Source organism: Pongo abelii, chromosome 9 (genome assembly GCF_028885655.2).
Source record: "Pongo abelii isolate AG06213 chromosome 9, NHGRI_mPonAbe1-v2.0_pri, whole genome shotgun sequence".
NCBI lineage: Eukaryota > Metazoa > Chordata > Mammalia > Primates > Hominidae > Pongo > Pongo abelii.
Window position 1 is genome coordinate 11,364,836 of NC_071994.2, and position 26,945 is coordinate 11,391,780.

Sequence of the window (26,945 nt, forward strand, 5' to 3'; positions counted from 1 at the left end):
GGTGTGAGTGACACAGAAGACAAATGATTTCTGCATTTCCAACTGAGGTACCAGGTGCATCTCACTGGGGGTTGTCAGACAGTGGGTGAAGGACAGTGGGTGCAGCACACCGAGGGTGAGCCAAAGCAGGGTGAGACATTGCCTCACCTGGGAAGCACAAGGGGTCATGGAATTCCCTTTCCAAGCCAAGGAAAGGGGTGACAGATGGCACCTGGAAAATCGGGTCACTCCCACCCTAATACTGCACTTTTCCAATGGTCTTAACAAATGGCACACCAGAAGATTATATCCCACACCTGGCTCAGAGGGTCCTATGCCCATGGAGCCTCACTCATTGCTAGCACAGCAGTCTGAGATAAAACTGCAAGGCGGCAGTGAAGCTAGGGGAGGGGCACCCACCATTGCCGAGGCTTGAGTAGGTAAACATAGTGGCCGGGAAGCTCAAACTGGGTGGAACCCTCCGCAGCTCAAGGAGGCCTGCCTGCCTGCCTCTGTAGACTCCACCTCTGGGGGCAGGGCATAGCCAAACAAAAGGCAGCAGAAACCTCTGCAGACTTAAATGTCCCTGTCTGACAGTTTTGAAGAGGGTAGTGGTTCTCCCAGCATGCAGCTTGAGATCTGAGAATGGACAGACTGCCTCCTCAAGTGGGTCCCTGACCCCCAGGTAGCCTAACTGGGAGGCACACCTCAGTAGGGGCAGTCTGACACCTCACAGCTGGATACTCCTCTGAGACAAAACTTCCAGAGGAGCGTTCAGGTAGCAATATTTGCTATACATGAATATCCGCTGTTCTGCAGCCTCTGCTGCTGATACCCAGGCAAACAGGGTCTGGAGTGGACCTCCAGCAAACTCCAACAGACCTGCAGCTGAGGGTCCTGGCTGTCAGAAGGAAAACTAACAAACAGAAAGGACATCCATGCCAAAACCCCATCTGTACATCACCATCATCAAAGACCAAAGGTAGACAAAACCACAAAGATGGGGAAAAAACAGAGCAGAAAAGCTGGAAACTCTAAAACTCAGAGCACCTCACCTCCTCCAAAGGAACGCAGCTCCTCACCAGCAATGGAACAAAGCTGGATGGAGAATGACTTTGACGAGTTGAGAGAAGAAGGCTTAAGACAATCAAACTACTCCGAGCTAAAGGAGGAAGTTTGAACCCATGGCAAAGAAGTTAAAAACCTTGAAAAAAATTGGATGAATAGCTAACTAGAATAACCATTGCAGAGAAGTCGTTAAAGGACCTGATGGAGCTGAAAACCACAGCATGAGAACTACGTGATGAATGCACAAGCCTCAGTAACCAATTCGATCAACTGGAAGAAAGGGTATCAGTAATGGAAGATCAAATGAATGAAATGAAGTGAGAAGAGAAGTTTAGAGAAAAAAGAGTAAAAAGAAATGAACAAAGCCTCCAAGAAATATGGGACTAAGTGAAAAGACCAAATCTAAGTCTGACTGGTGTACCTGAAAGTGACGGGGAGAATAGAACCAAGTTGGAAAACACTCTGCAGGATATTATCCAGGAGAACTTCCCCAATCTAGCAAGGTAGGCCAACATTCAAATTCAGGAAATACAGAGAATGCCACAAAGATACTGCTTGAGAAGAGCAACTCCAAGACACATAATTGTCAGATTCACCAAAGTTGAAATGAAGGAAAAAACGTTAAGGGCAGCCAGAGAGAAAGGCCGGGTTACCCACAAAAGGAAGCCCATCAGACTAACAGCTGATCTCTCGACAGAAACTCTACAAGCCAGAAGAGAGTGGGAGCCAATATTCAACATTCTTAAAGAAAAGAATTTTCAACCCAGAATTTCATATCCAGCCAAACTAAGCTTCATAAGTGAAGGAGAAATAATATCCTTTACAGACAAGCAAATGCTGAGAAATTTTGTCACCACCAGGCCTGCCCTAAAAGAGCTCCTGAAGGAAGCACTAAACATGGAAAGGAACAATTGGGATCAGCCACTGCAGAAACATGCCAAATTGTAAAGACCATTGAGGCTAGGAAGAAACTGCATTAACTAATGAGCCAAATAACCAGCTAACATCATAATGACAGGATCAAATTCACACATAACAATATTAACCTTAAATGTAAATGGGCTTAATGCTCCAATTAAAAGACACAGATGGGCAAATTGGATAAAGAGTCAAGACCCATCGGTGTGCTGTATTCAGGAAACCCATCTCACGTGCAGAGACACATATAGGCTCAAAATAAAGGGATGGAGGAAGATCTACCAAGCAAATGGAAAACAAAAACAGGCAGGGGTTGCAATCCTAGTCTCTGATAAAACAGACTTTAAACCAACAAAGATCAAAAGAGACAAAGAAAGCCATTACATAATGGTAAAGGGATCAATTCAACAAGAAGAGCTAACTATCCTAAATATATATGCACCCAATACAGGAGCACCCAGATTCATAAAGCAAGTCCTTAGTGACCTACAAAGAGACTTAGACTCCCACACAGTAATAAAGGGAGACTTTACCACCCCACTGTCAACATTAGATAGATCAACAAGACAGAAAGTTAACAAGGATATCCAGGAATTTAACTCAGCTCTGCACCAAGCAGACCTAATAGACATCTACAGAACTCTCCAACCCAAATCAAGAGAATATACATTCTTCTCAGCACCACATCACACTTATTCCAAAATTGACCACATAATTGGAAGTAAAGCACTCCTCAACAAATGTAAAATAACAGAAATTATAACAAACTATCTCTCAGACCACAGTGCAATCAAACTAGAACTCAGGATTAAGAAACTCACTCAAAACCGCTCAACTACATGGAAACTGAACAACCAGCTCCTGAATGACTTCTGGGTACATAACAAAATGAAGGCAGAAATAAAGATGTTCTTTGAAACCAATGAGAACAAAGACACAACATACCAGAATCTCTGGGACACATTCAAAGCAGTGTGTAGAGGGAAATTTATAGCACTAAATGCCCACAAGAGAAAGCAGGAAAGATCTAAAATTGACACCCTAACATCACAATTAAAAGAACTAGAGAAGCAAGAGCAAACACATTCAAAAGCTAGCAGAAGGCAAGAAATAACTAAGATCAGAGCAGAATTGAAGGAGATAGAGACACAAAAAACCCTTCAAAAAATCAATGAATCCAGGAACTGATGTTTTGCAAAGATCAACAAAATTGATAGACCACTAGCAAGACTAATAAAGAAGAAAAGAGAGAAGAATCAAATACATGCAGTAAAAAATGATAAAGGGGATATCACCAATGATCCCACAGAAATACAAACTACCATCAGAGAATACTATAAACACCTCTATGAAAATAAACTAGAAAATCTAGAAGAAATGGATAAATTCCTGGACACATACACCCTCCCAAGACTAAACCAGGAAGAAGTTGAATCTCTGAATAGACCAATAACAGGCTCTGAAATTGAGGCAATAATTAAGAGCTTGCCAACAAAAAAGTCCAGGACTAGATGGATTCACAGCCAAATTCTACCAGAGGTACAAGGAGGAGCTGGTACCATTCCTTCTGAAACTATTCCAATGAATAGAAAAAGAGGGAATCCTCCCTAACTCATTTTATGAGGCCAGCATCATCCTGATACCAAAGCCTGGCACAGACACAACAAAAAGAGAATTTTAGACCAATATCCGTGATGAACATCGATGCAAAAATCCTCAATAAAATACTGGCAAACAGAATCCGCAAAACATCAAAAAGCTTATCCACCATGACCAAGTGGGCTTCATCCCTGGGATGCAAGGCTGGTTCAACATACACAAATCAATAAATATAATCCAGCATATAAACAGAACCAAAGACAAAAACCACATGATTATCTCAATAGATGCAGAAAAGGCCTTTGACAAAATTCAACAACACTTCATGCTAAAAACTCTCAATAAATTAGGTATTGATGGGACATATCTCAAAATAATAAGAGCTATCTATGACAAACCCACAGCCAATATCGTACTGAATGGGCAAAAACTGGAAGCACTCCCTTTGAAAACTGGCACAAGACAGGGATGCCCTCTCTCACCACTCCTATTCAACATAGTGTTGGAAGTTCTGGCTAGGGCAACCAGGCAGGAGAAGGAAATAAAGGGTATTCAATTAGGAAAAGAGGAAGTCAAAGTGTCCCTGTTTGCAGATGACATGATTGTATATCTAGAAAACCCCATCATCTCAGCCCAAAATCTCCTTAAGCTGATAAGCAACTTCAGCAAAGTCTCAGGATACAAAATCAATGTACAAAAATCACAAGCATTCTTGTACACCAATAACAGACAAACAGAGAGCCAAATTGTGAGTGAACTCCCATCACAATTACTTCAAAGAGAATAAAATACCTAGGAATCCAACTTACAAGGGATGTGAAGGACCTCTTCAAGGAGAACTACAAACTACTGCTCAATGAAATCAAAGAGGATACAAACAAATGGAAGAACATTCCATGCTCATGGGTAGGAAGAATCAATATCATGAAAATGGCCATACTGCCCAAGGTCATTTATAGATTCAATGCCATCCCCATCAAGCTACCAATGACTTTCTTCAGAGAATTGGAAAAAACTACTTTAAAGTTCACATAGAACCAAAAAAGAGCCCACATTGCCAAGTCAATCCTAAGCCAAAAGAACAAAGCTGGAGGCATCATGCTATGTGAGTTCAAACCATACTACAAGGCTACAGTAACCACAACAGGATGATACTGGTACCAAAACAGAGATGTAGACCAATGGAACAGAACAGAGCCCTCAGAAATAATGCCACACATCTGCAACTATCTGGTCTTTGACAAACCTGAGAAAAACAAGAAATGGGGAAAGGATTCCCTATTTAATAAACGGTGCTGGGAAAATTGGCTAGCCACATGTAGAAAGTTGAAACTGGATCCCTTCCTTTTGCCTTATACAAAAATTAATTCAAGATGGATTAAAGACTTAAATCTTAGACCTAAAACCATAAAAACCCTAGAAGAAAACCTAGGCAATAGCATTCAGGACATAGGCATGGGCAAGGACTCCATGTCTAAAACACCAAAAGCAATGGCAACAAAAGCCAAAATTGACAAATGGGATCTAATTAAACTAAAGAGCTTCTGCACAGCAAAAGAAACTACCATCAGAGTGAACAGGCAACCTACAGAATGGGAGAAAATTTTTGCAATCTACTCATCTGACAAAGGGCTAATATCCACAATCTACAATGAACTCAAACAAGTTTACAAGAAAAAAACAACCCCATCAACAAGTGGGTGAAGACATGAACAGACACTTCTCAAAAGAAGACATTTATGCAGCCAACAGACACATGAAAAAATGCTCATCATCACTGACCATCAGAGAAATGCAAATCAAAACCACAATGGGATACCATCTCACACCAGTTAGAATGGTGATCATTAAAAAGTCAGGAAACAACAAGTGCTGGAGAGGATGTGGAGAAATAGGAATACTTTTACACTCTTGGTGGGAGTGTAAACTAGTTCAACCATTGTGGAAGTCAGTGTGGTGATTCCTCAGGGATCTAGAACTAGAAATGCCATTTGACCCAGCCATCCCATTACTGGGTATATACCCAAAGGATTATAAATCATGCTGCTATAAAGACACATGCACACGTATGTTTATTGAGGCACTATTCACAATAGGAAAGACTTGGAACCAAGCCAAATGTCCAACAATGATAGATTGGATTAAGAAAATGTGGCACATATACACCATGGAATACTATGCAGCCATAAAAAATGATGAGTTCATGTCTTTTGTAGGGACATGGATGAAGCTGGAAACTATCATTCTCAGCAAACTATCACAAGGACAAAAAAACAAACAGTGCATGTTCTCACTCGTAGATGGGAATTGAACAATGGGAAGACATGGACACAGGAAGGGGAACATCACACACTGGGGCCTGTTGTGGGGTGGGGGAAGGGGGGAGGGATAGCATTAGGCGATATACCTAATGTAAATGACGAGTTAATGGGTGCAGCACACCAACATGTCACGTGTATACATATGTAAGAAACCTGCACGTTGTGCACATGTACCCTAAAACATAAAGTATAATAAAAAAAATAAGTAAATGTGGTTAAAGTAAAAAAAAGAAAAAAGAACAGTGCATTCTCAAAGGATGTCTCCTTATTTTTATGATAGAATATATACTGAGCAGAAAGTTTCTTAATTCATTAAGACCCCTTGACAAGCTCATATGTATTGGTATTTCTGTTGGTACTTATAAAGTCACATTTTTATTTATAGGTTAATAGTGTCCATTATTAGAATATCTAATTTATAATGAAACAATAGTTGGCAATATAAGGAAAAAAATGAATGGTTCTCAGGAGACACAGGGCCAGAAATTAAAACTACTCAATCCCTCTAGGTCCAGGCACTATCATGGAAGAGGTTGGCATGTGAGATTATAAGGGTCAGTACTGAGTGATAAAATTACTTCAGAGTTTTTCTGTAAATTAAACAGGAACATCAAAAGCACACTTATGCAAGACCAGCATCTGGGACCCTGTATCAGATTAGCAAGGTTTTCTTGGTGCATTGATCTGTTCATTTATTTTTTCATTTTTATTGTAAAGCTTATTCATCTTTTGTTTTAATGTCAGTTTTTTTTTATTTTTGGTTTTCTTGTTTGTGAAGTTATATGTGTTTATCACAGAAACTCTAGAAATACAGAAAGAATGAATATCATATAATTCTGCCACCCAAAGAAAACCATGGTTAGCACATTGTTTGATCATTTTTAATGGTATATATATGTGGCATGACATTTCCTTTAGGAATGAAGGATCATAGTTGTACACACACAAACGTTTAGTGACGCAGAGATGAACAAATGTTCTCTATTGCTAGGGAGTCTGTAGCTTGCTAAGTCAGAAACATGCAAGTTTATAAATATGTGCAATAAAGTGTTTGTTGATAGAAGAATGTACAGGATACAGTAGATGCCAAAGGAAGAGTGGTCATTTTTACCTGGGTGGGCCAGAAAATGCATCATCAAGGAGATGCCATGAGCTAAGCATGTGGAAAAAGGGAGAACAAGCTCATCCAAAGGCCCCAGAGGCACCAAAATTTGCGGTGGTCAGAGAACTGAAAATTGTTTAATGCAGCCAGAATGTGCTTTGGTGGCAGGGGGAAGGTGAGGTACAATAAGAGAAAAGCCATGAAGCTGAGATAAAAACTATCAGATGGTTTCAGGCTGGCCTCTTTTCCTAAATTGTTGTCTCTACATTTCCTCAGGCACTTCTGTCTTGACAGTGTCATCTTGTAGCAATACTACCAGCCAGGGTAGATGGAACTCTTGGGGAAGTACAAACAAAACATAATACTTTGACAGTCTTTCTTCATTATGGGATAATGAGTTATTTTGTTTCATTAACACTTGGCTGAAAAATCTGCTCCTGCTTTAGATTTCAACCTGGAAGAAATTACAGGATTTAGTTAGAAAAATGGATCCAAATGAGCTGCTAGATGAAGATGTGGAAGAGGTGGCATTGTGGCCCTGAGAGCCAGGATAGCATGGTGATTAAGGGCACAAATTTATTTAATTAAATTAATTAATTAATTTATTTTCTTTAAGTTCTGGGATATATGTGCTGAGCATGCAGGTTTGTTATATAGGTACACATGTGCCATGGTGATTTGCTGCACCTATCAACCTGATATCTAGGTTTTAAGCCCTGCATGCATTAACTATTTGTCCTGATGCTCTCCCTCCCCTTGACCCTCTCTGACAGGCCCCGGTTTGCATTGTTCCCTTCCTTGTGTCCATGTGTTCTCATTGTTCAACTCCCACTTATGAGTGAGAATATACAGTATTTGGTTTTCTGTTCCAGTGCTGGTTTGCTGAGGATAATGGCTTCCAGCTTCATCCATGTCCCTGCGAAAGACATGAACTCATTCCTTTTTATGGCTGCATAGTATTCTATGCTATATATGTACACATTTTCTTTATCCAGTCTATCATTGATGGGTATTTGGGTTGGTTACATGTCTTTGCTATTGTGAATAATGCTGCAATAAACAAATGGGTGCATGTGTCTTTATTGTAGAGTGATTTATATTCCTTTGGGCATATAACCAGTAACGGGATTGCTGGGTCAAATGACATTTCTGGTTCTAGATCCTTGATAAATCACCAAACTGTCTTCCACAATGGGTGAACTAATTTACATTCCCACCAAGAGTGTAAAAGCATTCCTATTTCTCCACAGCCTCACCAGCATCTGTTGTTTCTTGACTTTTTAATAATTGTCATTCTGTCTGGCATGAGATGATATCTAATAGTGGTTTTCATTTGTATTTTTCTAATGATCAGTGATGTTGAGCTTTTTATCATACGTTTTTGGCCACATAAGTGTCTTCTTTCATGAAGTGTCTGTTTATATCCTTTACCCACTTTTTGATAGGGTTGTTTGGTTTTTTCTTGTAAGTTTGTTTAAGTTCCTTGTACATCCTAGATATTAGACCTTTGTCAGATGGGTAGTTGCAAAAATTTTCTCCCATTCTGTAGGTTGCCTGTTTGCTCTGATGGTAGTTTCTTTTGCTGTGCAGAAACTCTTTAGTTTAATTAGATCCCATTTGTCAATTTTGGCTTTTGTTTCTATTGCTTTTGGTGTTTTAATCATGAAGTCTTTGCCCATGCCTTCGTCCTGAATGCTATTGCCTAGGTTTTCTTCTAGGGTTTTTATGGTTCTGGGTTTTATATTAAAGTCTTTAATCCATCTTGAGTTAACTTTTGTATAAGGTGTAAGGAAGTGGTCCAGTTTCAGTTTTCTGCATATGGCTAGCCAGTTTTCCCAGCACCAATTATTAAGTAGGGAATCCTTTCCCCATTGCTTTTTTTGGTCAGGTTTGTCAAAGATCAGACAGTTGTATATGTGTGGTCTTATTTCTGAGGTCTCTATTCTGTTCCATTGGTCTATATGTCTGTTTTTGTACCAGTACCATGCTGTTTTGGTTACTGTAGCCTTGTAGTTTAGTTTGAAGTCAAATAGTGTGATGCCTTTAGGCTTTGTTCTTTTTGCTTAGAATTGTCTTGTTATATGGGCTTTTTCCAGTTCCATGTAATTTTTAAAGTAGTTTTTCTACTTCTGTGAAGAATGTCAATGGTAGTTTGATTGGAGCAGTATTTAATCTATAAATCATTTTGGGAAGTATGGCCATTTTCACAATATCGATTCTTCCTATCCATGGGGCTGGAATATTTTCCATTTGTTTGTGTCCCCTCTTATTTCCTTGAGCAGTGGTTTGTAGTTCTCCTTGAAAATGTCCTTCACGTCCCTTGTTACCTGCATTCCTAGGTATTTTATTCTCTTTGTAGCAATTGTGAATGGGAGTTCATTTACGATTTGGCTCTCTGCTTGTCTATTTTTGGTGTATAGAAATGCTTGTGGTTTTTGCACATTGATTTTGTATCCTGAGACTTTGCTAAAGTTCCTTATTAGTTTAAGTTGTTTTTGGGCTGAGACAATGGGGTTTTCTAAATGTAGGATTATGTCATGTGCAAAGAGAGACAATTTGACTTCCTCTCTTCCTATTTGAATACTCTTTATTTCTTTCTCTTGCCCAATTGTCTCGACCAGAACTTCCTATACTACATTGAATAGGAGTGATGAAAGAGGGGCTCCTTGTCTTGTGCTGGTTTTCAAAGGGAATGCTTCCAACTTTTGCCCATTCACTATGATATTGGCTGTGGGTTTGTCATAAATAGCTCTTATTATTTTGAGATGTGTTCCATAAATACCTAGTATATTGAGAGATTTTAACATGACGGGATGTTGAATTTTATTGATGCTCTTTTCTGCCTCTATTGAGATAATCATGTGGTTTTTGCTATTGTTCTGTTTATGTGATGGATTACGTTTATTGATTTGTGTATGTTAAACCAGTCTTGTATCCCAGGGACAAAGACAGTTTGATCATGGTGAATAAGCTTTTTGATGTTCTGCTGGATTTGGTTTACCAGTGTTTTATTGAGGATTTTCACATTAAGGTTCATCATGGATATTGGCCTGAAATTTTCTTTTTTTGTTGTGTCTTGCCAAGGTCTTGTATCAGGATGATGCTGGCCTCATAAAATGAGTTAGGGAGGATCCCCTCTTTTTCTATTGTTTGCAAAAGTTTCAGAAGGAATGGTACCAGCTCCTCTTTGAACCTCTGGTAGAATTTGGGCTGTAAATCTGTCTGGTCCTTGGCTTTTTTGTTGTTGCTGTTGTTGCTAGACTATTTATTAGTGCCTCAATATCAGAACTCTTTATTGGTCCATTCAGGGATTCAGTTTCTTCCTGGTTTAGCCTTGGGAGGGTGCATGTGTCCAGGAATTTGTCCATTTCTTCTGGATTTCTAGTTTATTTTCATAGAGGTGTTTATAGTATTCTCTGATGGTTGTATTTCAATGGGGTCAGTGGTGATATCCCCTTCATCATTTTTATTGTGTTTATTTACATCTTCTCTGTTCTTCTTTATTAGTCTAGCTAGTGTTGTATCTATTTTATTAATTTTTTCAAAGAACCAGCTCTGGGATTTACTGATTTTTGAAGGGTTTTTCATGTCTCTATCTCCTTCAGTTCTGCTCTGATCTTAGTTATTTTTTTGTCTTATCCTAGCTTTTAACTTTGTTTGCTCTTATTTCTCTAGTTCTTTTCATTGTGATGTTAGAGCATCTATTTGAGATCTTTCTAGCTTTCTGGTGTGGACATTTAGTGCTATAAATTTCCCTCTTAATACTGCTTAACTGCATCCCAGAGATTTGATATACTGTCTCTTTGTTCTCATTGGTTTCAAAGAACTTCTTGAGTTCTGCCTTAATTTCTTTTTTACCCAGGAGTCATTCAGAAGCAAGTTGTTCAATTTACATGTAGTTGTGTGGTTTTGAATGAGTTTCTTAATCCTGAGGTCTAATTTGATTGCACTGTAGCCTGAGAGAAGGTTTTTTATGTTTTCAGTTCTTTTACATTTGCTGAGGAGTGTTTTACTTCCAATTATGTGGTTGATTTTAGAGTAATTGCCATGCGGCACTGAGAAGAATGTATATTCTGTTGGTTTTGGGTGGCGAGTTCTGTAGATATCTATTAGGTCCACCTGATCCAGAGTTGAGCTCAAGTCCTGAATATTATTATTAATTTCCTGTTTCATTGATCTTTCTGATATTGACAGTGGGGTGTTAAAATCTTCCACTATTATTGTGTGGGAGTCTAAGTCTCTTTGTAGGTTTCTAAGAACTTGCTTTATGAATCTGGGTGCTCCTGTATTGGATGCATACATATTTAGGAAAGTTAGCTTTTCTTGGTAAATTTTTCCTGCACCCCTTTATTTTGAGTCTATGTGTGTCTTTGCACATGAGATGGGTCTCTTGAATACAGTACACTGCTGGTTCTTGACCCTATCCAATTTGCCAGTCTGTGCCTTTTAACTGGGGGCATTTAGCCTATTTACATTAAAGGTTAATATTGTTATGTGTGAATTTGATCATGTCATCACGATGCTAGCTGGTTATTTTGCACACTATTTGATGCTGTTTCTTTATAATGTCATTGGTCTTTATATTTTCTTGTCTTTTGCAGTGGCTGGTACCAGTTTTTCCTTTTCATATTTATTGCTTCCTTCAGGAGCTCTTAAAAGGCAGGCCTAGTGGTGATAAATTCCCTCAGCATGTGCTTATCTGAAAAGGATTTTATTTCTGCTTTGCTTATAAATCTTGGTTTGGCCAGATATGAAATTCTGGGTTGAAAATTCTTTTTTTAAAGAATGTTGAATATTGGTCCTCCCTCTCTTCTGGCTTGTAAGGTTTCTGCTGAGAGATCTACTGTTAGTCTGATGGGATGGGCTTTCCTTTGTAGGTAATCTGGCCTTTTTCTCTGGCTGCCATTAACATTTTTTCCTTCATTTTGACCTTGGAGAATCTGTTATTATGTGTCTTGGGATTGATCTTCTCATGGAGTATCTTAGTGGGCTTCTCTGGATTCTCTGAATGTGAAAGTTGGCCTGTCTTGATAGGTTGGGGAAATTCTCCTGTATAATATCCTGAAGTTTGTTTTCCAACTTGGTTGCATTCTTCCCATCTCTTTCAGGCATGCCAGTCAATCATAGTTTCAGTCTTTTTATATAGTTCCATATTTCTCAGAGGTTTTGTTCATTCCTTTTCAATCTTTTTTCTCTAACCTTGTCTGTCTGCCTATTTCAGCAAGATAGTCTTCAAACTCTCATATTCTCTCTTCCACTTGATTGATTCAGGTATTAATACATGTGTATGTTTCACAAAGTTCTCGTGTTGCATTTTTCAACTCCATCTGGTCATTATGTTCCTCTCCAAACTGGTTATTCTAGTTAGCAGCTCCTCTAACTTTCTATCGAGGTTCTTAGCTTCTTTGCATTGAGTTAGGACATGCTCCTTTACCTCAGTCAAGTTTTTTATTACCCACTTTCTGAAGCCTACTTTTGTCAATTCGTCCATGTCATCCTCTGTCCAGGTCTGTGCCCTTTCTGGAGAGGTGTTGCAATCATTTGGAAGTGAAGAGGCACAGTGTCCTTTTTGGTTTTCAGCATTTTTTCATTGATCCTCATCTTCATGAATTTGTCTAGTTTTGATCTTTGAGGCTGCTGATTCTTGGATGAGGTTTTTGTGGAAATTTTTTCATTGATATTGTTGTTGCTTTCTGTTTGTTTGTTTTTCTTTCAATAATCAGGTCCCTCTTTTGTGGGGCACCTATGGTTTGCTGGGGGTTCACTTCAGACTATATTCATCTGGTTTGTTCTCATGCCTGGAGATGTCACTTGAGGAGGCTGGAGAACAGCAAAGATGGGTGCCTGCTCCTTCTTTTGAGATATCTGACCTCAAGGGGCACCGATCTGATGCCAGTAGGAACACTTCTGTATAAGATGTCTGACAACCCGTGTTGGGGGGCCTGGAATTTCTGATCTCAAGGGGCACCGACCTGATGTCAGTAGAAACATTCTTGTATAGATATCTGACAACACTTGTTGGGGGTTCTCACCCAGTTGAGTGGCATGGAAAGCAGGACCCATTTAATGGAGCACTTTTGGCTGTCCTCTGGTGGAGGAGGTGTTCTTCATTGGGGGGAAACCTACTCATCTCAGCTGCCCAGATTCCTCAGAGATAATAGGAGGAAAGACTAAGTCTGCTGGTCTGCATAGACTATAGCCACACCTCCCTTTAGGGACTCAGGACCCGGGAGATTAGAGTTCTGTCCCTGAGTCCCTGGCTAGAGTTGGAGTTCCTGCCGGGAGGCCCTGCAGACACAGTGTTGACTGCCACCCCTCCCCCAAGGAGCTCAGCTGGGTTAGAGAGTAGGCAGCCACAGCAGTGGCTGTGGTAATAACAAACTTGACTGAGCTAAAGGAGCCTGTTGTAACCCAATGCAAAGAAGAACCTCCATAAAAAGTTAGAGGAGCTGCTAACTAGAATAACCAGTTTAGTGAGGAACATAAATGACCAGATGGAGTTGAAAAATGAGCACGAGAACTGTGTGAGACACACACATGTATTAATACCTGAATCAATCAAGTGGAAGAGAGAATATGAGAGTTTGAAGACTATCTTGCTGAAATAGGCAGGCAGAGAAGGTTAGAGAGAAAAGATTGAAAAGGAATGAACAAAACCTCTGAGAAATATGGCGAGTTCAGAGTTCAGCCACCATGAACTCTGCAGGCTTAGGCTGATTCTAGCCGACTGGCTGTTGAGATTCTGCATGGCTCCTGGTTGGGACTCAAGGCCCTGGTGGTGCAGGCTTATGAGTGGAATCTTCCAATCCATGGGTTGCACAGTTTTGTGGAAAAAGCAGTTTTCCAGGCTGGATAACATGCTCACTCACCACCTCCCTTGGCTGGGGGTAGGGGTTCCCCTGCCCTGTGTGGCTCTCAGGTGGGCCACTGCACCACACTGCCCTTCCTTCCTTTCCGTGGATCATGTCAGGCACCTAGTCAGCCCTAATGACAAAACCTGGATGGTTTGGTTGCTGGTGCAGGATTCGCATGCTGTTTTGGATCTTTCTGATGGGAGCCTCCAATCACCACTGCTTCTAGTCAGCCATCTTGGCTCCATCTCCCCGATCGGCTCTTCAATTGTAAAAGGTCATTAAAAGTTTATGGAAATATTATGGTCAAACCAATTAAAATTAGATACAGTTGTTTATAAGGGTTTATTAAAATTAGTTTTAATAATAATACACCATACAATAGTAAAATTTAGTTTTCTCTTTTAAAACATCTTTAGGTAATATTAATAAGAGATGGTTCTGCTGTGATTTATCTTTGGTGGAAGTAGGAAACTGAAGAGAAAAATATTGTATTCCTGAAGAAAATTGTTGTATTAGATTAACCTTTGATTCCTGAGTGGCCAAGTGGTCACCCTTGGTGTGAAGTTGTCCGTAATGCCCCTCCTTACCATGAAGCAGCCAGAAAGATCAATAACCAGATTCCCCATGATTGAGGAGCTGATAGATAAAATGGTCGGGGGGGGGGGGCGGGCACTGAAACTGGCCCAATTGTCCCATAGAACTGATGTTTATTGTTTCTTTGAATAAACATAGAAATTGATCATCCCAGTCTTTTTTTTTTTATGTTAAATGTAGAGTTTAATTGAGCCCAAAGCTTGAGGATGGCTACCCAGGAATATTGATTCAAGTTGCCCTGAATATGCACTCCTATTAGTAGCAGTTACAAGTGTGGTGGGTCTTTCTTTCTTTTTTTTTTTTTTTGAGACGGATCTTGCTCTGTTGCCCAGGATGGAGTGCAATGGTGCCTTCACAACTCACTGCAGCGTCGACATCCATGGTTCAAGCGATCCTCCTTTTTGACTTCACCCTCAATTGTAGCTGGGACTACAGGGGCACACCATCATGCCTGGTTAATTTTTTTTAATTTTATTATTATTATACTTTAAGTTTTAGGGTACATGTGCACAACGTGCAGGTTTGTTACATATGTATACTGTGCCATGTTGGTGTGCTGTGCCCATTAACTCATCATTTACGTTAGGTATATCTCCTAATGCTATCCCCCCCCACTCCCCACACCCCACAACAGTCCCCAGTGTGTGATGTTCCCCTTCCTGTATCCATGTGTTCTCATTGTTCAATTCCCACCTATGAGTGACAACATGCGGTGTTTGGTTTTCTGTCCTTGCAATAGTTTGCTGAGAATGATGGCTTCCAGTTTCATCCATGTCCCTACAAAGGACATGAACTCATCATTTTTTATGGCTGCATAGTATTCCATGTTGTATATGTGCCACATTTTCTTCTTTATATTTTTATTATTATTATACTTTAAGTTTTAGTGTACATGTGCACAATGTGCAGGTTAGTTACATATGTATACATGTGCCATACTGGTGTGCTGCACCCATTAACTCGTCATTTAGCATTAGGTATATCTCCTAATGCTATCCCTCCCCCCTCCCCCCACCCCACAACAGTCCCCAGAGTGTGATGTTCCCCTTCCTGTGTCCATGTGTTCTCATTGTTCAATTCCCACCTATCAGTGAGAATATGCGGTGTTTGGTTTTTTGTTCTTGGGATAGTTTACTGAGAATGATGATTTCCAATTTCATCCATGTCCCTACAAAGGACATGAACTCATCATTTTTTATGGCTGCATACTATTCCATGGTGTATATGTACCACATTTTCTTAATCCAGTCTATCATTGTTGGACATTTGGGGTGGTTCCAAGTCTTTGCTATTGTGAATAGTGCCGCAATAAACATACCTGTGCATGTGTCTTTATAGCAGCATGACTTATAATCCTTTGGGTATATACCCAGTAATGGGATGGCTGGGTCAAATGGTATTTCTAGTTCTAGATCCCTGAGGAATCTCCACACTGACTTCCACAATGGTTGAACTAATTTACAGTCCCACCAAGAGTGTAAAAGTGTTCCCATTTCTCCACATCCTCTCCAGCACCTGTTGTTTCCTGACTTTTTAATGATTGCCATTCTAACTGGTGTGAGATGGTATCTCATTGTGGTTTTGATTAGCATTTCTCTGATAGCCAGTGATGGTGAGCATTTTTTCATGTTTTTTGGCTGCATAAATGTCTTCTTTTGAGAACTGTCTGTTCATGTTCTTTGCCCAATTTTTGATGGGGTTGTTTGTTTTTTTTCTTGTAAATTTGTTTGAGTTCATTGTAGATTCTGGATATTAGCCCTTTGTCAGATGAGTAGGTTGTGAAAATTTTCTCCCAATTAGCCCTTTGTCAGATGAGTAGGTTGCAAACATTTTCTCCCATTTTGTAGGTTGCCTGTTCACTGTGATGGTAGTTTCTTTTGCTGTGCAGAAGCTCTTTAGTTTAATTAGATCCCATTTGTCAATTTTGGCTTTTGTTGCCATTGCTTTTGGTGTTTTAGACATGAAGTCCTTGCCCATGCCTATGTCCTGAATGGTAATGCCTAGGTTTTCTTCTAGGGTTTTTATGGTTTTAGGTCTAACATTTAAGTCTTTAATCCATCTTGAATTAATTTTTGTATAAGGTGTAAGGAAGGGATCCAGTTTCAGCTTTCTACATGTGGCTAGCCAGTTTTCCCAGCACCATTTATTAAATAGGGAATCCTTTCCCCATTTCTTGTTTTTGTCAGGTTTGTCAAAGATCAGATAGTTGTAGATATGCGGCATTATTTCTGAGGGCTCTGTTCTGTTCCATTGATCTATATCTCTGTTTTGGTACCAGTATCATGCTGTTTTAGTTACTGTAGCCTTGTAGTATAGTTTGAAGTCAGGTAGCATGATGCCTCCAGCTTTGTTCTTTTGGCTTAGGATTGGCTTGGTGATGCGGGCTCTTTTTTGGTTCCATATGAACTTTAAAGTAGTTTTTTCCAATTGTGTGAAGAAAGTCATTGGTAGCTTGATGGGGATGGCATTGAATCTATAAATGACCTTGGGCAGTATGGCCATTTTCATGATATTGATTCTTCCTACCCATGAGCATGGAATGTTCTTCCCTTTGTTTGTATCCTCTTTGATTTCATTGAGCAGTGGTTTATAGTTCTCCTTGAAGAGGTCCTTCACATCCCTTGTAAGTTGGATTCCTAGGTATTTTATTCTCTTTGAAGCAACTGTGAATGGGAGTTCACTCATGATTTGGCTCTCTGTTTGTCCGTTTTTGGTGTATAAGAATGCTTGTGATTTTTGTACATTGATTTTGTATCCTGAGACTGCTGAAGTTGTTTATCAGCTTAAGGAGATTTTGGGCTGAGATGATGGGGTTTTCTAGATATACAATCATGTTGTCTGCAAACCAGGACAGTTTGACTTCCTCTTTTCCTAATTGAATACCCTTTATTTCCTTCTCCTGCCTGATTGCCTTGGCCAGAACTTCCAACACTATGTTGAATAGGAGTGGTGAGAGAGGGCATCCCTGTCTTGTGCCAGTTTTCAAAGGGAATGCTTCCAGTTTTTGTCCATTCAGTATGATATTGGCTGTGGGTTTGTCCTAGATAGCTCTTATTATTTTGAGATATGTCCCATCAATACCTAATTTAGTGAGAGTTTTCAGCATGAAGTGTTGTTGAATTTTGTCAAAGGCCTTTTCTGCTTCTATTGAGATAATCATGTGGTTTTTGTCTTTGGTTCTGTTTATATGCTGGATTACATTTATTGATTTGTGTATATTGAACCAGCCTTGAATCCCAGGGATGAAGCCCACTTGATCTGGTGGATAAGCTTTTTGATGTGCTGCTGGATTTGAGTTGCCAGTATTTTATTGAGGATTTTTGCATCAATGTTCATCAAGGATATTGGTCTAAAATTCTCTTTTTTTGTTGTGTCTCTGCCAGGCTTTGATATCAGGATGATGCTGGCCTCATAAAATGAGTTAGGGAGGATTCCCTCTTTTTCTATTGATTGGAATAGTTTCAGAGGAATGGTAACAATTCCTCCTTGTACCTCTGGTAGAATTTTGCTGTGAATCCATGTGGTCCTGGACTCTTTTTGGTTGGTAAGCTAGTGATTATTGCCACAATTTCAGAGCCTGTTATTGGTGTATTCAGAGAGTCAACTTCTTCCTGGTTTAGTCTTGGGAGGGTGTATGTGTCAAGGAATTTATCCATTTCTTCTTGATTTTCTAGTTTATTTGCATAGAGGTGCTTGTAGTATTCTCTGATGGTAGTTTGTATTTCTGTGGGATCGGTGGTGATATCCCCTTTATCATTTTTTATTGTATCCATTTGATTCTTGTCTCTTTTCTTCTTTATTAGTCTTGCTAGTGGTCTATCAATTTTGTTGATCCTTTCAAAAAACCAGCTCCTGGATTCATTAATTTTTTGAAGGGTTTTTTGTGTCTCTATTTCCTTCAGTTCTGCTCTGATTTTAGTTATTTCTTGCCTTCTGCTAGGTTTTGAATGTATTTGCTCTTGCTTTTCTAGTTCTTTTAATTGTGATGTTAGGGTGTCAATTTTGGATGTTTCCTGCTTTCTCTTGTGGGGATTTAGTGCTATAAATTTCCCTCTACACACTGCTTTCAATGTGTCCCAGAGATTCTGGTATGTTGTGTCTTTGTTCTCATTGGTTTCAAAGACCATCTGTATTTCTGCCTTCATTTCGTTATGTACGCGGTAGTCATTCAGGAGCAGGTTTTTCAGTTTCCATGTAGTTGAGCAGTTTTGAGTGAGTTTCTTAATCCTGAGTTCTAGTTTGACTGCACTGTGGTCTGAGAGACAGTATGTTATAATTTCTGTTCTTTTACATTTGCTGAGGAGAGCTTTACTTCCAACTATGTGGTCAATTTTGGAATAGGTGTGGTGTGGTGCTCAAAATAATGTATATTCTGTTGATTTCGGGTGGAGAGTCCTGTAGATGTCTATTAGGTCCACTTGGTGCAGAGCTGAGTTCAATTCCTGGGTATCCTTGTTAACTTTCTGTCTCATTGATCTGTCTAATGTTGACAGTGGGGTGTTAAAATCTCCCATTATTATTGTGTGGGAGTCTAAGTCTCTTTGTAGGTCACTCAGGACTTGCTTTATGAATCTGGGTCCTCCTGTGTTGGGTGCATATATATTTAGGATAGTTAGCTCTTCTTGTTGAATTGATCCCTTTACCATTATGTAATGGCTTTCTTTGTCTCTTTTGATCTTTTTGAAGTCTGTTTTATCAGAGACTAGGATTGCAACCCCTGCCTGTTTTTGTTTTCCATTTGCTTGGTAGATCTTCCTCCATCCTTTTATTTTGAGCCTATGTGTGTCTCTGCACATGAGATGGGTTTCCTGAATACAGCACACTGATGGGTCTTGACTCTTTATCCAATTTGCCAGTCTGTGTCTTTTAATTGCAGCATTTAGTACATTTGCATTTAAAGTTAATATTGTTATGTGTGAATTTGATCCTGTCATTATGATGCTAGCTGGTTATTTTGCTCATTAGTTGATGCAGTTTCTTCCTAGCCTCAATGGCCTTTACAATTTGGCATGATTTTGCCGTGGCTGGTACCAGTTGTTCCTTTCCATGTTTAGTGCTTCCTTCAGGAGCTCTTTTAGGGCAGGCCTGGTGGTGACAAAATCTCCCAGCATTTGCTTGTCTGTAAAGGATATTATTTCTCCTTCACTTATGAAGCTTAGTTTGGCTGGATATGCAATTCTGGGTTGAAAATTCTTTTCTTTAAGAATGTTGAATATTGGCTCCCACTCTCTTCTGGCTTGTAGAGTTTCTGTCGAGAGATCAGCTGTTAGTCTGATGGGCTTCCCTTTGTGGGTAACCCGACCTTTCTTTCTGGCTGCCCTTAATGTCTTTCCTTCATTTCAACTTTGGTGAATCTGACAACTATGTGTCTTGGAATTGCTCTTCTCGAGGAGTATCTTTGTGGTGTTCTCTGTATTTCCTGAATCTGAATGTTGGCCTGCCTTTCTAGATTGGGAAGTTCTCCTGGATAATATCCTGCAGAGTGTTTTCCAACTTGGTTCCATTCTCCCCGTCACTTTCAGGTACACCAATCAGACTTAGATTTGGTCTTTTCACATAGTCTCATATTTCTTGGAGGCTTTCTTCATTTCTTTTTATTCTTTTTTCTCTAAACTTCTCTTCTAGCTTCATTTCATTCATTTGATCTTCCATCACTGATACCCTTTCTTCCAGTTGATTGCATCAGCTCCTGAGGCTTCTGCATTCTTCACATAGTTCTCAAGCCTTGGCTTTCAGCTCCATCAGCTCCTTTAAGCACTTCTCTGTATTGGTTATTGTAGTTATACATTCGTCTAAATTTTTTCAAAGTTTTTAACTTCGTTGCCTTTGGTTTGAATTTTCTCCTCTAGTTCAGAGTAGTTTGATCATCTGAAGCCTTCTCTCAACTTGTCAAAGTCATTCTCCGTCCACCTTTGTTCTGTTGCTGGTGAGGAACTGTGTTCCTTTGGAGGAGGAGAGGTGCTCTACTTTTTAGAGTTTCCCATTTTTCTGCTCTGTTTTTTCCCCATCTTTGTGGTTTTATCTACTTTTGGTCTTTGATGATGGTGATGTACAGATGGATTTTTGGTGTGGATGTTCTTTCTGTTTATCAGTTTTTCTTCTAACAGACAGGACCCTCAGCTGCAGGTCTGTTGGCATTTGTTGGTGGTCCACTCCAGACCCTGTTTGCCTGGGTATCAGCCGCAGTGGCTGCAGAACAGCAGATTTTTGTGAGCCACGAATGCTGCTGTCTGGTCGTTCCTCTGGAAGTTTTGTCTCAGAGGAGTACCCAGCCATGTGAGATGTCAGTCTGCCCCACTGGTGGGTGCCTCCCAGTTAGGCTGCTCCAGGATCAGAGGTCAGGGACCCACTTGATAAGGCAGTCTGCCCATTCTCAGATCTCCAGCTGCATGCTGGGAGAACCACTGCTCTCTTGAAAGCTGTCAGACAGGGACATTTAAGTCTGCAGAGGTTACTGCTGTCTTTTTGTTTGTCTGTGCCCTGACCCCAGAGGTGGAGCCTACAGAGGCAGGCAGGCCTCCTTGAGCTGTGGTGGGCTCCACCCAGTTCGAGCTTCCTGGCTGCTTTGTTTACCTAAACAAGCCTGGGCAATGGTGGGCGCCCCTCCCCCAGCCTCACTGCCACCTTGCAGTTTGATCTCAGACTGCTGTGCTAGCAATCAGTGAGACTCCATGGGCATGGGACCCTCTGAGCCAGGTGTGGGATATAATCTCTTCGTGTGCTGTTTTTTAAGCCCATCAGAAAAGCACAGTATTAGGTTTGGAGTGACCCAATTTTCCAGGTGCCATTTGGCACCCCTTTCTTTGACTAGGAAAGGGAACTCCCTGTTCCCTTGTGCTTCCCGAGTGAGGCAATGCCTCGCCCTGCTTCGGCTCATGCATCACACATGGTGCGCTGCACCCACTGTCCTGCGTCCACTGTCTGGCACTCCCTAGTGAGATGAACACGATACCTCAGATGGAAATGCAGAAATCACCCATCTTCTACGTCAGTCAAGCTGGGAGCTGTAGACTGGAGCTGTTCCTATTTGGCCATCTTTACATTTTCTTAATCCAGTCTATCATTATCAGACATTTAGGTTGGTTCCAAGTCTTTGCTACTGTGAATAGTGCCGCAATAAACATATGTGTGCATGTGTCTTTATAGCAGCATGATTTACAATTCTTTGGGTATATACCCAGTAATGGGATGGCTGGGTCAAATGGTATTTCTAGTTCTAGATCCCTGAGGAATTGCCACACTGACTTCCACAAGGGTTGAACTAGTTTACACTCCCACCAACAGTGTAAAAGTGTTCCTATTTCTCCACATCCTCTCCAGCACCTATTGTTTTCTGACTTTTTAATGATTGCCATTCTAACTGGAGTGAGATGGTATCTCATTGTGATTTTGATTTGCATTGCTCTGATGGCCAGTGATGATGAGCATTTTTTCATTGTATTTTGGCTGCATAAATGTCTTCTTTGGAGAAGTGTCTGTTCATATCCTTTGCCCACTTTTTGATGGGGTTGTTTGTTTTTTCTTGTAAATTTGTTAGAGTTCATTGTAGATTCTGGATATTAGCCCTTTGTCAGATGAGTAGGTTGCAAACATTTTCTCCCATTCTGTAGGTTGCCTGTTCACTCTAATGGTAGTTTCTTTTGCTGTGCAGAAGCTCTTTAGTTTAATGAGATCCCATTTGTCAATTTTGGCTTTTGTTGCCATTGCTTTTGGTGTTTTAGACATGAAGTCCTTGCCCATGCCTATGTCCTGAATGGTAATGCCTAGGTTTTCTTCTAGGGTTTTTATGGTTTTAGATCTAATGTTTAAGTCTTTAATACATCTTGAATTAATTTTTGTATAAGGTGTAAGGAAGGGATCCAGTTTCAGCTTTCTATGTATGGCTAGCCAGTTTTCCCAGCACCATTTATTAAATAGGGGATCTTTTCCCCATTTCTTGTTTTTGTCAGGTTTGTCAAAGATCAGAGAGTTGTAGATATGTGGCATTATTTCTGAGGGCTCTGTTCTGTTCCATTGATCTATATCTCTGTTTTGGTACAAGTACCATGCTGTTTTGGTGACTGTAGCCTTGTAGTATAGTTTGAAGTCAGGTAGTGTGATGCCTCCAGCTTTGTTCTTTTGGCTTAGGATTGACTTGCAATGTGGGCTCTTTTTTGGTTCCATATGAACTTTAGAGTTCATCTCATAAGCTGAGGAGGATGTATGTTGCCTCAGGACCCTATGATGATTGCATTAACTGCACAAGTTGTAGAGTATGTGTGTTTGAACAATATGAAATCTGGGCACCTTGAAAAAAGAACAGTATAACTGCAATATTCAGGGAGCAAGAGAGATAACCTTAAACTTTGGCCACTGGTGAGCCAGGCAGAACAGAGCCATATTTCTCTTCTTTCAAAAGCAAATGGGAGAAATATCCCTGAATTCTTTTTCTCAGCAAGGAACATCCCTGAGGAAGAGAATGTGCCCCTGAGGGTGGGCCTCTAAAATGGCCCCCTTGGGTGTGGCCATCTTCTATGGTTGAGACTGTAGGGATGAAATAAGCCCCAGCCTCCCATAGCACTCCCAGGCTTATTAGGACAAGGAAATTCCCACCTAATAAATTTTGGTCATACCAGTTGCTCTCAAACCCTGTCTCCTGATAAGATGTTATCAATGACAATGGTGCCCAAAACTTCATTAGCAATTTTGATTTCACCACTGTCCTGTGATCTTGCCCTGCCTCCATTTGCCTTGTGATAGTCTATTACCTTGTGAAGTACGTGATCTCTGTGTCCCACACCCTATTCATACACTCCCTCCCTTTTTGAAAATCCCTAATAAAAACTTGCTGGTTTTACGGCTCAGGGGGTATCATGGAACCTACCGACATGTGATGTCTCCCCCAGATGCCCAGCTTTAAAATTTCTCTCTTTCGTACTCTGTCCCTTTATTTCTCAATCCAGTTGATGCTTAGGGAAAATAGAAAAGAACCTACATGAAATATCGGGGGTGAATTTTGCCCGATATCTGACTGAATTTCCCCCAATACCTCACCACCTGTTGTTTGTTTGAGCACCAATAAATAGCTTGGGCTCCGAGAGCTTGGGGCCTTTGCAGCCTCCACACTTTTGATGGCCCCCTGGTCCCACTTTCTCTCTCAAATTGTCTTTTTCTCATTCCTTTGACTCCACCAGACTTCATTGCCCCCATGACCTGGTGTTGGGTCTCATCACCCCAACATTCAGTGTATCTTCACCCACTCTGAGAATCATTAGCACTTAAAATCTTTGCTGTTTAAAATGAAATTTTATATTTTGGTTATGTAGATTTGCCTGAAATTACTTTACTACTATATATACTTTCATTTATTAGTCACATCATTTGAAATATAGTTTTTAAATTTATAGTTATTTTATTAAATGCACACACAGTTTGAAAATTGCTGAACCTGGCCTTTGCCCTTCAATTTGAACAATATCTTTATAATATTGTAAACTATACCTGCTGTTTGTTTAAAATATACAGAGAGAAAATTACAAAGAAAAAGTAATTAAAATTCCACCATTGAAAAGTAACTATCATCATTTAGTGACTGTATTTACAAAGAGATAGTCAATGCTATTTAGTATCTAATCTTTCTATTTTCCAATGACTTATTGTGTCAAAAGTACCATGTATTAAGCATATTTATACAGGTCTCTATTTCTGGATTTATTTTGATTTCTGGTTGCATGTACAGTATTGTTCTGACTTTTGCAGCTTTATGAATTCATCACATGGTGCTTCATACACCAGCCAGCCACATCCTAATTCTGTGATTTTCTTCTGTTTCTGAATCATCTTATCTACTAGTAGTTTATTGATAAATTTGTAACTTTTTAAAGGACTTCCCAAAAATATCAGATTGCTCGAGAGATTACATGTCCCCACAAGTTGATTTTGAAATAAAATGCAAATTAATGCCATAATTATAATTGAGATTCATGTATCTAGTATATATTCTTGCTGGTTGTAGGGGAAAAAAAACCTTCTGGTGTGTTCTTTTCCCATTTTCTTTTCTGAATTTCCTCACCAATCAGCTCATGAAGGCTTCTTAAAATTTGGTCACTTTTGTATAGCAATCATTTTTATGCCTTTTTCTTGAGATTTTTTTTCTGGAAAAACAAAACAGAAACAATAAATTGAAAAAGAACAAACAAAAACAAACATTCAGAAAAAATCAAAATTACTTTGTATGTCCTCTATGCACCACTGCAAGCTGAACCTCTGACCATCAGCTTTTATTTATTTATTTTTTAACTTTTATTTTAGGTTTAAGGGTATATGTGCAGGATTGTTATATAGCAAACAGTGTGTCACAGGGGTTTTGTGTACAGATTATTTAGTTACCCAGGTAATAAGAATAGTACTCCATAGGGTTTTTTTTAATCCTTTCCCTCCTCCCAATCACCATCCTCAAGTAGGCCCCAGTGTCTGTAGTTCTTTGTGTCCATGTGTTTTTGTAGTTTAGCTCCCACTTATAAGTGAGAACATATGGTATTTCATTTTCTGTTCCTGCATTATTTTGCCTAGAATAATGTTTTCCAGCTCCACCCATGTTGCTGCAAAGGACATGATTTTTTTTATGGCTGCATGGTATTCCATGGTATATATGTACCACATTTTCTTTATCCAGTCTACTGTTGATGGACACTTAGGTTGGTTCTATGTCTTTGCTATTGTGAATAGTGCTGCAATAGACACACATGTGCATGTGTGTTTATAGTAGAATGAATTATATTCCTTTGAGTATATACCCAAAAATGGGATTACACCATCAGCTATTTATAAGTCACTATTTCTAGTGAATCACACTCACTCTGTAAAAGGTCCTGTTGCATGTGCAGATCCAAAAAGGGAGTTTTGAAAATTGCTACTCTCACTTGGTCTTATTAGACCTGTGGCAAATGGCATCTTTAAAAGTTAAGGGGTGAATTAAAAAATTTAAGAAATCTCATCATTAATTATGGGTTACATAGTGTCCCCCCACCAAAAAAAAATTTATATGTTGAAGTCTTAACTCTAAATACCTCAGAATGTGACATTATTCAGAAACAGTGTTGTTACACATGTAACTAGTTAAGGCAAGGTCATATTGGAGTAGAGTGGGACCCCTCACTCCATGTGACTGGTGCCCTTATAAAAAAGGAGGAATTTGATGCCAGATGTGGTGGCTCATGCCTGTCATCTCAGCACTTTGGGAGGCCGAGGTGGGCGGATCAGGAGTTCAAGACCAGCCTGATTAACATGGTGAAACCCTGTCTGTACAAAAATACAAAAATTAGCCTGACATGATGGTGGGTGCCTGTAATCCCAGCTACTTTGGAGGCTGAGATGGGAGAATAGTTTGAATCCAAGAGGCAGAAGTTGCAGTGAGCTGAGATCGCACCATGGCACTCCAGCCTGGGTGACAGAGCAAGACTCCATCTAAAAAAAAAAAAAAAAGTTGAGGGGAATTTGAATGTAGAGACACACACATGGGGAAAATGCCATGTGAAGATTAGAGTTGGGAAACTATACCCAAGGATCTACCAGAAGTGAGAAGAGACATCTGGAATAGATTCTTCCCTACGGACTTCAGTGAGGTCAAGTCCTTTTTAATAAATTGATCTCAGACTTCTAGCTTCCAGAACTGTGAGACAATAAATTTCTTTTTTTTAAGCCCCTAAGTTTGTAGTACTTTGTTATGGAAGACATAAGTAGTGAATATGTTATTTTTATTATTTAAACATTATTTCTTGTCACCAATCAGATTAAACCCAAACAAGAATATCCCAAGGCAAATTATAATAAACTCTCAAAGAGCAGACAAATAGAGAATCCTGAAAGCACCAAGAAAAAAAGAAGCAAATAATATATAAGGGATATCCAATATGCCTGGAAGCAGACTTGTAGCTGAAATTTTGCAGGCCAGAAAGGATTGAGATGATATATGCAGAATGCTGAAGGAAAAAAAAAAAGACTGCTATCCAAGAATACTCTACCCAGAAAAGCTATATTTCAGAAATGAGTTGAGATAAAGACTTTCCCAGGCAAAAAAAAAAAAAAAAAAAAAAAAAGCTGAGGGAATACATCACTGTCATAACTGTCCTACAAGAAATGCTAAATGGAGTTTTTTGAACTTAAAGAAAAGGACATTAATGTGATTGTTACTCTAGTACTGTAATTGTGGCATGCAAGCCACTTATATCTTTAGTATGAAAACTAAAAAAATCTATAAAAAATAATAACTACAATAATTTGTTAAGAGGTGGGCAAAATAAAAGTGTAAATCATGACAAAAATCAAAAGGTGGAAGGAGAGTTGAATTGTACCAGATTATTTTGTTTCTTTTCTTTTCTTTGTGATCAGTGTCAAGTTGCTATCATTTAAAATAACTTGTTGTAAGTATAAAATTTTGTATAAGCCTTGTGGTAACTGCAAAGCAAAAACCTATAATAGATATGCTAAAATTAAAACACAAAGAATCAAAAGATACTACTAGAGAAAACC

General features: G+C 39.5%; 1 protein-coding gene across 1 annotated transcript in view; it reads right to left on the reverse strand.

The window, feature by feature from the left end:
* Nucleotides 1–23,794: 23,794 nt before the first annotated feature.
* SLC22A10 (solute carrier family 22 member 10) overlaps nucleotides 23,795–26,945 on the reverse strand; it is a 31,959-nt gene continuing 28,808 nt past the window's right edge. The window contains exon 10 of the mRNA XM_024255628.2: nucleotides 23,795–24,568. The gene's annotated coding sequence lies outside the window, so the exon portion shown is untranslated. The remainder of the gene's footprint in view (nucleotides 24,569–26,945) is intronic.